Genomic DNA, 14,118 nt, shown 5'->3' with positions numbered 1-14,118 from the left:
AATAATGACCGTCCCAAAAACAACCAAGTAAATGAAAATTGTCTGGGTGCACAGGAAGCAGACGAAAAGCGGACTTAATGTCCGTTTTTACCATGAGAGATCCTTTTCCCAGCCTCCGCACCCAGTCCACGGCCTTGTCAAAAGAAACATACGATACTGATGCCAAATCTGGATCAATACCATCATTAACTGAACTACCATGAGGATACGACAAGTGATGGATTAACCGAAACTTGTTAGGCTCCTTTTTGGGCACACCTCCCAGAGGAGAAACACATAAACACGGCAACGGAGGTTCCAAAAAAGGACCAGCCATGCGACCAAACTTAATTTCCTTATCCAATTTTTCCTTAACAACTGCCGCATGCATCCGAGCCGAAATCAAATTCTTAGGCCGCACAGTACGTGGCACAACTGCCGACGGAATCCTGAAGCCAAAATTAAAACTGTAACATACCTGGCGGCGTCTTTGCATAGTGGTCCATCTCCCACTGTGCAAGATTGCGCACTTGATCTCCAATCCAGAATGTCTCTCTGGCTTCCCTCCATGCTGTCTGTTTGCTTCTGTGTGCTGCTGCTTAAGGGCGGCGCTCGATCACTTCCTGCTTTTTGTACCTGCTGCAGGCACACCCCTTGTGTGTCCTCAGCCTATTGCTGTCTGTCACCTGGTATTTAACCCAGCTGCTCCAATGAATCCCTGCCTGAGCATTGTGTTTCATTTAGTGTGCTCTTGCACTCTGAATGTGCCAGGTCCCTTCTGTGTTCTCTTGTCTGCCTATCCTGGAGGCTGTATTTCCAGGCCTGTCTGAACATGCTCCTAGCCTGTTCCTCTCACCCTCTAGGGGCTGCATTCCTAGACCCACTCCTGTATCTAGTCTGTCCTGTCTGAACACGCTCCTAGCCTGTTCCTCCCGCCTTCTAGGGGCCGATTACCTAGACCCGCTCCTGTATCTTATCTGTCCTGTCTGAACACGCTCCTAGCCTGTTCCTCCCGCCTTCTAGGGGCTGCTACCTAGACCCGCTCCTGTATCTTGCTACTGTGTCTGTTCTTGTCTGTATACTCTTCTAGCCTGTTTCCCGTGTTTCTTTATGTCCGTACCTTTCCTTTTTCTGCAGAGTCTGAACTCGTACCTAACTCCTGCTCGTTGTCACTGTACTCCCGTTTGTGAGTTTGTGGTCTACTCGCTACTTCACTGCAAGTACCCTGTGGGTATCTGGTTCTGCCTTTCCCTTCCTGTCTGTTCCGTGTGAACAGAGCCCTGTCCCCCCTGCTCTGCCTTGCTCACCGCTCCGGCGGTTCTAGCCTGCTCTGCCTTGCTCACCGCTCCGGCAGTTCTAGCCTGCTCTGCCTTGCTCACCGCTCCGGCGGCTCTAGCCTGCTCTGCCTTGCTCACCGCTCCGGCGGTTCTAGCCTGCTCTGCCTTGCTCACCGCTCTGGCGGTTCTAGCCTGCTCTGCCTTGCTCACCGCTCTGGCGGTTCTAGCCTGCTCTGCCTTGCTCACCGCTCTGGCGGTTCTAGCCTGCTCTGACTTTGCTCACCGCTCCGGCGGTTCTAGCCTGCTCTGCCTTTGCTCACCGCTCCGGCGGTTCTAGCCTGCTCTGCCTTTGCTCACCGCTCCGACGGTTCTAGCCTGCTCTGCCTTTGCTCACCGCTCCGGCGGTTCTAGCCTGCTCTGCCTTTGCTCACCGATCCGGCGGTTCTAGCCTGCTCTGCCTTTGCTCACCGCTCCGGCGGTTCTAGCCTGCTCTGCCTTTGCTCACCGATCCGGCGGTTCTAGCCTGCTCTGCCTTTGCTCACCGCTCCGGCGGTTCTAGCCTGCTCTGCCTTTGCTCACCGATCCGGCGGTTCTAGCCTGCTCTGCCTTTGCTCACCGCTCCGGCGGTTCTAGCCTGCTCTGCCTTTCCTCAATGCTCCGGCGGTTCTAGCCTGCTCTGCCTTTGCTCACCGCTCCGGCGGTTCTAGCCTGCTCTGCCTTTGCTCACCGCTCCGGCGGTTCTAGCCTGCTCTGCCTTTGCTCACCGCTCCGGCGGTTCTAGCCTGCTCTGCCTTTGCTCACCGCTCCGGCAGTTCTAGCCTGCTCTGCCTTTGCTCACCGCTCTGGCGGTTCTAGCCTGCTCTGCCTTTGCTCACCGCTCCGGCGGTTCTAGCCTGCTCTGACTTTGCTCACCGCTCCGGCGGTTCTAGCCTGCTCTGCCTTTGCTCACCGCTCCGGCGGTTCTAGCCTGCTCTGCCTTTGCTCACCGCTCCGGCGGTTCTAGCCTGCTCTGCCTTTGCTCACCGCTCCGGCGGTTCTAGCCTGCTCTGCCTTTGCTCACCACTCCGGCGGTTCTAGCCTGCTCTGCCTTTGCTCACCGCTCCGGCAGTCTCGCTCTGCTGTGACTCCTTTGCTCACTGCCCCGGCAGTCTCGATCTGCTCTGACTCCTTGCTCACTGCTCCGGCAGTCTCGCTCAGCTCTGACCCTTTGCTCACCGCTCCAGGCGGCCTTGTCCTGCTCTACTCTTGATCACCGCTCCAGGCGGCCTCGTCCTGCTCTACTCTTGCTCACCGCTCCAGGCGGTCTCGTCCTGCCCTGCTCTCGCTCACCTCTCTGGGCGGCCTCACTCTGCTGTGTTTGTCCGCCACATCTGTGGTTCTGTTCCTGAGTCCCAGTGTGTACTGGGTCCTATCCCGCCTGTGTTCCTACCTGCTAGTGCCTCCCTGTCTGCACTCTAGCCGTGCTTGCCTGTACCCCCCTGCCTGCATACCCGCCTGCCTGCATACCAGTCGTGCCTGCCTATACCCACCAGTCTGTGTGCCAGCCTAACCAGTCTGTTCCTGTATTCCCCTGTGTGGGTCAACAGCCGTGTCCGGGGTCTGTCCTGGAGTAGCACCTGGTCCCTCTGCTCGGTTCCTCCTTGGTGCACTGGCGTCGTATGCCGTCGTGCGACCCTGGTCGGATCGGGTGAATACCTAGTTACGCCCCTCCAGGCATTCACTCTCCAGCACGGTCCAGTGAAATCACACGCACACGCCGCTCAGCCCGGGCGTGTGCATTACAAAAAACATCCCTCAACAACACAGCTGCTTCCTTATCCGGATACCTACTTAGAAACGGAAACATCCGATCTATTCTCACTGGTGTCCTCCCTTTTTGAGAAAGAGTCGCTTGATTTTTTCTTTCCTTTCTTAAAGCACTTGGAATGGCTGTGAGACCCTCCGCAGCCTGAGCATTCGTGCTTAAACTTACAGTCTGTGCCAAAACGGCATTCCCGCTCGTTAAACTGCCAGCACAGCCCCTTCCTGGAGCCTGACGAGGATGCCGCCGAATTGGCAGAACGCCCGCTACTCCCAGGAAAGGACTGCGAGGTCGACTTTGGTGCTGTCATCAATCGCAACCACAAACTAATCTCCTTGTGGTCCCACCGTAAACTCGGACGGACTGCCTTTCTTTGCCTAAACTGCTCATCATACCTCAGCCAGGCCGTCCCGCCATAAACACGGTATGCTTCACTAATTGAATCTAAATAACAAAATAATGCAGAACAGTTCTTCAGAGCTTTCTCCCCAATGACACTCGCTAGTGTGGTAAACGCCTGCAGCCAATTTTGAAAAGTGCGAGGAATCAGACGATAACGCCTGCGCTCCTCCTCATCCTTCTTACTCTCATCTGGATTTACCCTGTCCAAATTAAACTTCTCCAACGGTAGCAAAGAAAAAATTTCCACGTACTTGACGCGCCCCCTGGGCCGTGTTTCAGGGGATACCCGGAGCCGGATCAGATGGGGGTTGTAGTCTCCGAGTGGCGGCGACCCGGTCCGTGCCCAGGGTGTCAAACTCAGTGTGTGGCAGCCTTGATGGATGTTATTTGAGTGTCGACTACGCCACCCGTTGATTTGCAGCTATGGAGCTGCCGCTGCAGGGCAAACCGCTGAGGCCGGTGTAGAATTGTGCAGCGAGATAGTATAACCCCCAACGGGAGGGGTAAGGCCTCAGGGCAGCCGATGTGGAAGATAGGGTAACAGGAACCACTCAGAGACGGTGCGGTGTAATTCAGGGTCTTTACTGGTAACAACTATAGACCCTCCCGGAGTACTTGCTAGCGAACGGGGCCTGGTCAGTCCTTGAGCAGATGGGATCTCCCTTGGCCAGGCGGAGTTGTAGGCCTCCCAAACTGACTGTACTCTTCTGGCTACCTTGCTAGAGGCGGGTATAAGTAGCCCACGTCCCTGAGTGTACCGTGTGGTGCTCACCCGTATGGCCGGTGTCTCGGGGCCTTCTAATGGCTTCCGCTCCACGATGGCGGTGCTGGTCCCACGCTTGTGACCGTGCCTTCGGGTTTCTGGGCCAGAGGACCTGCAATCCCCTGCCGGTCGGTTTCTGCTGCTGGGTAGAGATTAGTCCCCACAGCCTCGGACTCCGGGTCCGGTGATACTCCTCAGTCAGGGCGAGCTCTGCAGCTGCCAGCCCCTGACTCTTTGTAACACTGCTCCCACAGAGCTCCTGTTGTTTCTTCCTATGCTGCTTCTCTGACTCTACTTCTGCTCTTCTTCTACTCACTAACCCTGCATCAGCCCCGGGTTTATATAGGGGAAGTCCTTCCCCTCCCAAGACTGGGCAGGAGGTGTGGCATGCACAGGATCCCTGACCAAAGGACCTCCCACCTGCTCTCAGACATAACATTACATTACTGTGGAAACCAGACCCCTGGGGTGCCACATACTCATCCTTCCATATTTTTTCTCGCACCTCCTGCTTTAAATGAGCTCCCAAGGGGCCATCAAAGCACATATAAACCTCGCCCCTCGCTCTGTCATCCAACCGCACTGTATCCACTGGAGTCGCCGCAGCCGCTGGTGCTGCAACCGTCTCATTAGCTGCAACTGGTGCGGGAATCCCTCCACTGACAACTGCGGGGTCTCCGCAGCCACCCCTGAACCTCCAGCACCACCCTGCCAAACTCCGCTAGGACCTGCCGCAGGTGACAAAAAACCCCGCACCATGCTAACAAATTCCGACACAACATCGCTCACCCGTTCACTACCCATCGCCCTGTCAGCCGCCAAGCCCCTCTGAAAATACCGCTCCCTCTGATCTACATCATCCGCATTCCCCCGAGGCGCATTTAAACCATGTGACTTACCAGGCCGACTACGAGGAAGCCTCGGAACAGCCGTTTCGTGTCCTCCGCGGCGATCGTCCCCACTCTCTTCACTGCCAGATGAAATCTGGCCCTCTTCTTCAGAGGCAGAGTCAGGCTCGGGGACAGTGCCAGGTAAACCCGACGGAGTCAACCCACCGCTAGACCTGGACCTTCTATCCACAATAGCGCGCTGTCTGGGAGGAGAGACTTCAGCTGCATGCCTGCAGCCCGCATCCCTAGCAGCAATCTGCCCTCTCCCATGGACATTGCACCGGTCCTCGGTGCTACCGACATCCCTGGTGGGTCGTCTCCTGGCCCCCCGCACTGGTCTTCCCGATCTCCGCCGCCGGGGTCCTGCTGATCCTGATGCCTGGGCCCGGTGCGGTTGCACCTGCCGTTTTTCTGGGTCAGCTCCAACTGACCGGTACTCCATTGCTTTCCTCGCTGCATGGGCCCGGCGCGGCTGTGCCTGCCGCTCACCTGAAATAGCTCCGGCTGACCTATTCACCCTCCTGCCTCCTTCTGCTCCCTGGGTCCGGCATCCTTCAGGCTCAGCTCTCCTTCCCCTGGTTGCTCTCTGGGCCCGAAGTGGATGCCCCGGCCGTTCATATAATGTATCTCTCCCTCCTGCAGCAGCAGAGGCCCTGCTCTCCTGAGCAGCGCGCACTTCCTGGATAGTGGTGTCACATGACCGGGATGACCTCACAGGGGGGGGGGGGCGGAGCCAACGACGTCACTCACCCCGGCCTCTGGACGATGCTGACGCTGAGAGATTCTTCCCGAGCGGCGTGCGGTAGATGGGGGCTGGGGTTGTGCCTGTGATCCGGAGGGGTCCCTGGAGGGGCTTTGCAACCGGCGCCTCGTCCGGGGAGTCCCTTCCGAGCTGAGTCTCTCCGGCAGCCTGGACCTCCTTGCACCTCTCTGAGGTGCTGCGGGTGCAGCCACCTCTCCGGCCGTCCCTTCAGTGTTCCATCACTGCAGCTGATCCTGGAGCCACAGCTGTCCCCTGCTCTCAGCCAAGGAACGGATCTCCTGGAAAAGAGACTCCATTCCTCAGGACCCGACGTAGATTCAGGTACGTTAACTTTTCCCGAATGGACTACCCCCACCACCCCTCACCTTATATACCGCCCACAGAGATACTTCCCACTAGCCAATCAGATAACCCCGTACTATCCCCCTGCCCCTATACTCCTCCCCTACAAATTCGCGCCCAAAACTCTATTCCTTACATTAACCCCTTACCACCCCAAATTACGGCCTAGCAGACCTCCTGAGTCATGCGGCCCTCCCCTTAAGGCCCCTATGGGGGGATGCAGTCTGGGCCATACTACCTCTGTAGTAGTCCAGGCAACACGCACTTTCATATGGACTCTCCTTCCTCTGACGTGTTGTCACACGTGGAGGGAATGGATGCACTATTTGGCATCTGGGGTTGACCGGGCAACACACACTTTCCCTGATTGAACTTCGCTCCTCCCTCCTCTCGCATGTGACTGCACGGCGAGGAAGCAAGGTGCAACAGGGAGCCCGTCCTGCAGGTGAGCTTGGCGTTTTTTACCCCAATCGATATCTGGTGTATAGGGCTATATACTCCTCATTCTATAAAGGGTTAACATCTCCATGTAACATTCTCATGCAATCATTTTAAATAGTGTTTGATGTGTAACGTAGTGGATTAGCTGTCCAATTACATAAATACCCAGTCTCTGTCTACTCAGTATACCCTTTTGAAGAAGCTTTGAAGCGTAACGCGCGTTAGAGGGTTTACTGCAGTGAATATGAATTGCTTGCTGTCCTTTGAGACTTATTTATGTTCAATAGCACTGTTTTAAGGATTTTTCAGTCTGCTGACTATGTGGTTATATTGAGCACTTGTTCTGTTTATAGTTATACTTTTTTCTGAGTACCACTCCTCAGCATTCTGTCTCATCCTGTTGCCACTACCCTTATGGAGTGAATCCACGGGAATATAAAATCTTTTTTCTATATATTGATCTTTGTGAACAGTTTTATTGTGCGACCATAGTATTTCTATTTGATGAACACTAGGTGGATCACACATTGTGTACTTCTGGCACTATTACTTAGGTCTAAGAGTAAACTTTCACTATTTATATTACATATTTATACAGCCGGGTGGATCCCCCTTGATGTTCATTACTGTTCAGGGCATTTATATGTATATATTTGGATTCTCATCCTTTATATGTTTTTTCTTCATATTGGTCTTTAGTGGCTCCATGTGCAATTTATATTTATATTTGTAACCTGTCCAACTTTCTAGGACAAGCATGCTAATTTGCATTCATCCACCATCTCTATAGTATCACTTTTTTAATGTTGTCTAATTGATTGTTGAATAAAGATTGACTGATTTTTGTACATGGGAATTCTCTTTTTTGGCTTTTTGTATGAGAAGATTGTATATAAGAGTGGACACTGTCCTAATAAATTTGAGAAGGTTTGGAAGCTTTGGTGTGACCCATACCCTACTGATCCTACCTCTCAATTCAGTCTGGGAGATAATAGTTTTCCTTGTATTTCCCCTATAAACACCTGTGTAATGTGTATTGCTTTATTCTTTAAACTTGACTGACATGATGTGTATGGAGATGTATATAAAGAGCTAATAACAGATATGATGTTGTTGAATAATTATGTATTTTCATTCTGGAACAATTGTTATTCTTTTTTTCCTGTTATGCAATCTCTCAATTACTTGAATTAAAAAAAAGATAATCTTGGAGAGGTGACGTCTAAGAAGGAAAAGAGATTTAGACATGGTCTATTCCAACTTGGATGGAAGACACCCCTTGCCAGAAAAAGAGCGAAAACTAACACAGGACATAAGCAGAGGTGCACATGAATGAAAGTGATCAGAGAGACATCTGCGTTTTCATTTTAAGACTACGCTAAACTCCATTGTTTCATCAAATATTGGTGAACATCTCCTTTAATATTGGAAGTGGCTGCTGTGAATTGTCAACTCTGATCATGGACCTAAAGGAAGTTGTTCTTCATTCGTATCTGGATCCTCAATGAAATGTAAGACATGTTTAAATAATTCTGAAGCCCCCACTACTTTCTTACCAGAATGGTTTTATACCAGGGAGTGGAATTGATTCATTTGAGGAAAGTGTTTAACAATATTAGGAGACGGAGACCACCGCTCCATCCTGGCATCAAAGGCCACAAAGACTTGTAACAGGGTGGTGTAGGAGTTCTTGAGGAGGGTACTCAAGATGTTTGGGTTCAGGGAGAATTTTATCAGGTGGATCAAACTATTATACCATTCACCCCAAGCCAGAGGTACAAAACGGTGATGCCCCCTCTCTTATCTTCTCACTGTATTTTCCTTGAGGAAATTAGTGGTTGTGGCAGCAGTGGAGAGGGGGAAAGATATTGATCTATGCAGATGATATTCTGCTGATTTTGTTAGAGATGGGGAAATCTCTCCTGTGGACCATAGAGGTGCGCGTCTCTTTTGGTGCCCACTTTGGCTTGGTAGCAACTGTAGTATATGGGTTTTATTACCATTTGATGAAAAAATCAGAAAAGCGTGAAGATATTTACAGACTTTAGTAAAAAGATGGCTTTGAATATTTAGGGATAAATATCACATGGGAGCTTGTGAGTTTTGTATCGCTTAACATTATATTGTTCATTAGGAAATTAAAATAGATGTTGATGTGGATGCTGCTGCCGATATCTAATGTGGATAGAATAACCCTGATTAAGATGATGGTCTCTCGCCTCTAGTTCGTTATATCCTCAGCGTCTGCCCGGTATGGGTAAATGAGAAAATCTTTAAATAAACAGAAACTCTTCTGAACGACCTGATTTGTTGGCGAGAGAGGGTGAGAATAAAAGTAACTATCTTCTGAAGTCTCAGACAGAAGGAGGCTTGGCCGTCCCTTATTTCCACAGATATTTCTGGGAAGCCCAATTACTTAAATTTCAGGAATTCTGATTTTGAAAGATTTTTACTAAATAAGAAAAAAAGGGGATTTTGTAACATTTATGAATTTTTGAAATCAGGGATTTTGTTTCACGGGGAATCTAGATGACAAATGTTTTATTCTTGCAATTATACTTGATTATTTAAAGAAGATATTAAATATTAACACGTCAATTTGATAATATAAATATATATATAGGATAATATAAATATATATAAAATTGTTAAGATACAGGGTTTTGGAAGAGAAAAGGTTGCATTTGGTTAAACATTTAATCCATGAAGATGAGTTGTTGCCATTTAATGTGATGAAGACACAGTTTAGCTTAAGTAAAGTGCACGATTTTAGATATTGTCAAATTCAACAAGCGATGAAGAGTATGAAGGAATCAAATTGAGGAACGGATTATTTTTTGATTGGTTGCCATTTAAAAAAGAATCTATCTAATATTAATAAACTTATATATTTTATATAACATTCTATTATATAATGAATATAGTATTAATAAAAAATTAACCGTGATTCCTTATATATTTAATGTTTAAGAAGAAGATTAGTTGAGAAAGTAAAGAGTAAATATTGCAGAGGCTCAATGTATATAAAAACGAAAGTGGGATGTCAATTAATCAAACTATAAATTAATCCAATTGATCCATTAGTTCTATTATTTTCACCAGGTATTATACAGAATGGAGAAGATAGCTGACAATACTTGTAAGTTGTGTAAGAAACAAGGGCAGAATTGATACATTTATCATAGGGTATAAAGATATAGAGGGGAAACTGGGGACTTAGATCTCCATTGAGGTCAAATCAACAATTGTAACCTGCTCTCTGGAACGGAAGAGATGAAATGAGGAAGAAGAGTTCGTAAGTAGGCGACTTTATACAGCAAGAGTGGATTTGGTTAGGAAATGGATAGGGAAAAAAATTGAATACTACAGAATGGAAGAATTTTTTTCAGAGAGTAATAAAATACAAGAGGGTGTGGCTTTGCTCCTCAGAGAACTTAAAAAATTGGGAGAAGATTTTGCAAAAAATGTAGCGAAGAGCATTAAAACTTGGGGGAGAGGGATAATCAATCGCTTATTTTTTTCGGGGTTTCTTTGTTTTTTTAAATCTTGTTTTTGTCGACTTTTTTGATTATTATTTTTTTTCTGAACAATTCAAAAAAGGGCAGGAGTTAGGGAATTAGAAGGATTGTTGTTTTTTTCTGTATTTATTTTTTGTATTTCTGCAGTACGTTTTGTAGATTTAAATAAAGTTAAATAAAAAAACAAACAATCGCATCATTCCGATGATGCCACAATGACTGGACGATATAGAACGCCCCGTCATCCAGAGTTCCGCTGAGGGATTTTGTAGGCGTTTGTGGAGAGAGGAGTGTTGTAAGTGATTTTTGCAAATATGATGAGAAAAAAGCGATTTAAGCGCATTATAGTTCTCTCTGACACCGAGGACAGCAGTGATGATAACGATTTCCATCAGGTGAGCGTCATTTTTATATTTTTAAAAAATGAGAATACATTTGGGATAAAAATCCCATTAAAAACAAATGGTGGCACAAAATAGAGCTCCAGGAAGAGGCATGATGGGGTGATAGTTTGGATCATGTTTCCAGAGTAATGACTGCCTTTAGTTGTGGTATTTGTGTCAACATGTCCATGTACAGGGTACATAATAATATTGTATGAAGACACGAAAATGTCACCACCGCCCCCATCCATATCCTAACCATAAGTGTCCCGCACACCCGTCCTACTCTGCACATGAAGTAAGCGCAGGCCAATGGTAACTATATTCATATAGGCATCTACCTGTAAGTCAGTGGAAAATGGAGGAAGATTATAAATTAGAGATGTTCATGCTCATAGATTCTATCTGACATGTTTGACAATTTTTCAGTATCATCCACGAAAGAAGCCAATACCGAGGTCTCCAGGCCAGGTTATCATCAGTGGCTTCAATTCGGGCCCGACTGCGAATTTACCAGGTACTGTGCTCCGATCCAGTAACAGCTCTGATATATTGATGTGTCATTATAGTCATTGGGTGCAGCTCATTGTGGTCAGGGCTTGGATTTATCTCTATTGTACGTCTAAGGTAATGAGTTCATATTAAACATTTCTTTTCAGCATTTGGTCAGGAATATTTATGCAGGCATTATAAAGTCAGACAGAAATGAGATTTGGGGATTTCTTCTCATGGTGGCCATGTACAGGGCAGGTTACTGTACCTGAATGTGGTGTTTTGCCCCATGTACATATAGGGTTACACTGGATACATTATTAGGATTTTTTTCTTTGATGTCCTTCAGTCATTGTTATTACAATATTCTTATAAGAGATTTATGTTGTGTTGCCCCCACAGATCTGAATTTACCACCTTCAGATCCTGATCCGGACAGTACCACCTGGTAAGACCCACGTCTCCTCCATTGCTAGGTATATGATGGGGATTAATGATTAATGGTCAGCTCATTATTTGTTACCTTTATTTCACAGCTCCGATGCCATCATTATTAATGATGATGAGGATTCCAATAGAGCAGGAACTTCCGCATATAATAGTAAGTGATCATTTCTAGATACAATCAGGGTAATGTTATTGTAGAAACAACATTGAATTTTCTGTACTGTCACAGATCAGTTACCAAATGTAACAATTAAAGGCAAATTATAAATGGGTCTGTGCATTTTTAAATTAAAGATACATTAAAGGGGTAATCCTATTTTAGATAAGCTTTATTGGTGTGAGTCCTATGTCTGGGACACTTCCATAGTGGCAGAACAACATTTCTTTTCAGCAACAGGAACATTATTCATGCATTCGCTCTATAGTCGGTCAGGCTTGGGATTCGGGGATTTCTTCTCATGGTGGCCATGCACAGTGCAGGTTACTTTAGCTGAATGTGGTCTATTTCCCAATCTACATATAGGGGTACACTGAATACTGTATTAGGATTTATTTCTTTGATGTTCCTCTGTAGTTGTTATTACAATATTCTAATAAGAGATTTATGTTTTGTTGCCCCCACAGATCTGATTTTACCACCTTCAGATACTGATCCGGACAGTACCACCTGGTAAGACTCACATCTCCTCCATTACTAGATACCTGATGGGGAATAATGATTAATGGTGGCTCATATTCTGTTACATTTATGTCACAGCTCCGATGATGACATCATTGTTATTACTGACGATGACGATTCCAATACTGGAGAATCTTCCACATATCATGGTAAGTCATCATTTCTAGATACAACCAGGGTTATGTTATTGTAGAAAGAACAATGATTTTTTGTACTGTCAGTTTCCAAATCTAACAACTAAACGCAAATTACAGTTGGGTCTGTACCTTTAACCCCTTAGGGACTGGTCAATTTGTAGTCTACTTATGTCTTTTCCTCTCCTTCTTCCTTGAGACTTATCTGTTTTATATTTCCATCCACATTAACATATAATGGGTTGTTTTTAGTGCAATGAGATGTTCTTCTCAATGGCACAATTCACATTACCATACAATGTATTGCAAAATGCAAAAAAATTCCAAGTAAGGGAAAACTGAAAAAAAAAAAACCAGCAGATTTTTTGGAGGGTTTTTGATTTTTAAGGTCTTCATTGCACAGTAAAATGAACCTGGAAATATGATTCTCCAGGCCAGTATGATTATGTCCATACCAAACTTGCAAAGTTTTTCTTTTTAAGTGTGAAAAACAATTCTGATATTATTAATAAATATATTTGATTTTGTCGCCATTTTCTGAGATCTGTAACATTTTTATTTTGCTATTGATGGAGGCGTATGAGGGCTTGTTCTTTTATAAGGCGGCTCGATGTTTTTATTGATAATATTATGGGGTGGATGTGACATTTAAATTGCTTCTTATTGCATTTTTTGAGTAGTTGCAGAGAGAAAAAAACCCACAATTCTGGCATTTTGATTTAGATGTATTTTCACTTTACAGCATTTATTATGTTTTCTCTCTAGCATGGATCTGCATTCTGACCTGTCTGATTACAAATTTTCATTCTTCCATATTTCTGTACAGATAATTTACCATCTGATAGTGAGGAGAGCTCCGCTACAGAGGAGAGGTGAGTTATGCCGGATGCATCTACCTCGGTGGAAAACCATGAACTAGGTCAGATGTTTCCTTTGGATTTATTTCTGATTCCTTATCTTTCCCAGGACACCACTATGTAACATCCCCGGCTGTTTCCTGGAAGACATTATTTCTCCATCTTCCATCTACGTTACCCACTTTCAGGTAACAAAGGAGAAGCTGGTGGAGCGACTGTACCATCTATACAACAGGACAGTCTTCGAGAATAAGGTATCTTATTATCGGTATCTGGGCGACACATGACTTATCCATTATCTCCACCTTCAAACAATCATTTCTATCATTCTAAGTTTCTGAAGAGCACCCTAACTCCCTTGTCATGGTTCTGAAATCTCAGGCAAAACTCACTTGGTTTGGTAAATGCCATCACCTTCTTCTTATCTGTGGGATGAGTGGAGACCTTACATGATCCATCATGCAGACATATAGAGATTAGCAACTTTTTGTAGTTCACAGAATTTTACATTTACATATAAAAACCAATTTGTTGACGTTTGGACATTTTAGGAAAGGTTTATTTTTATTTTTGTTCTCACATGTTGGACTTCTCAGTAGACCCCATGTCCCATACAAGGAGACTAATGCTGTAAATCACACAGGAGAGTTGGGTGCTTTGTTAGAATGGGGTCAAAGAGTTTACAGATTTAGTGGAATTTGTTTCCTCTATTTTAGCTCCCGAGGAAAATGGACGTAGTCTGGAATAAGAGGCTGACATCAGCATCCGGTCAATGCCGTCACAAGTTGGAGAACAACCACCGTTCCTCAGTTATTGAGCTTTCCGATAAGGTCTTGGATTCTTCCGGTAGGTTTCATATCACGTCCATCCTGCAGCTTTAAGAGACAACCTCTATAGGTTGCAAAACTGCTACTTGTGATGTAATACATCTTATAAATTCATCGTACATG

Source organism: Phyllobates terribilis, unplaced genomic scaffold (genome assembly GCF_046119375.1).
Source record: "Phyllobates terribilis strain yellow unplaced genomic scaffold, ASM4611937v1 Scaffold_3__8_contigs__length_932513732, whole genome shotgun sequence".
NCBI lineage: Eukaryota > Metazoa > Chordata > Amphibia > Anura > Dendrobatidae > Phyllobates > Phyllobates terribilis.
The sequence above is the reverse complement of the archived record's forward strand: the minus strand, read 5'-3'. Positions refer to the sequence as shown.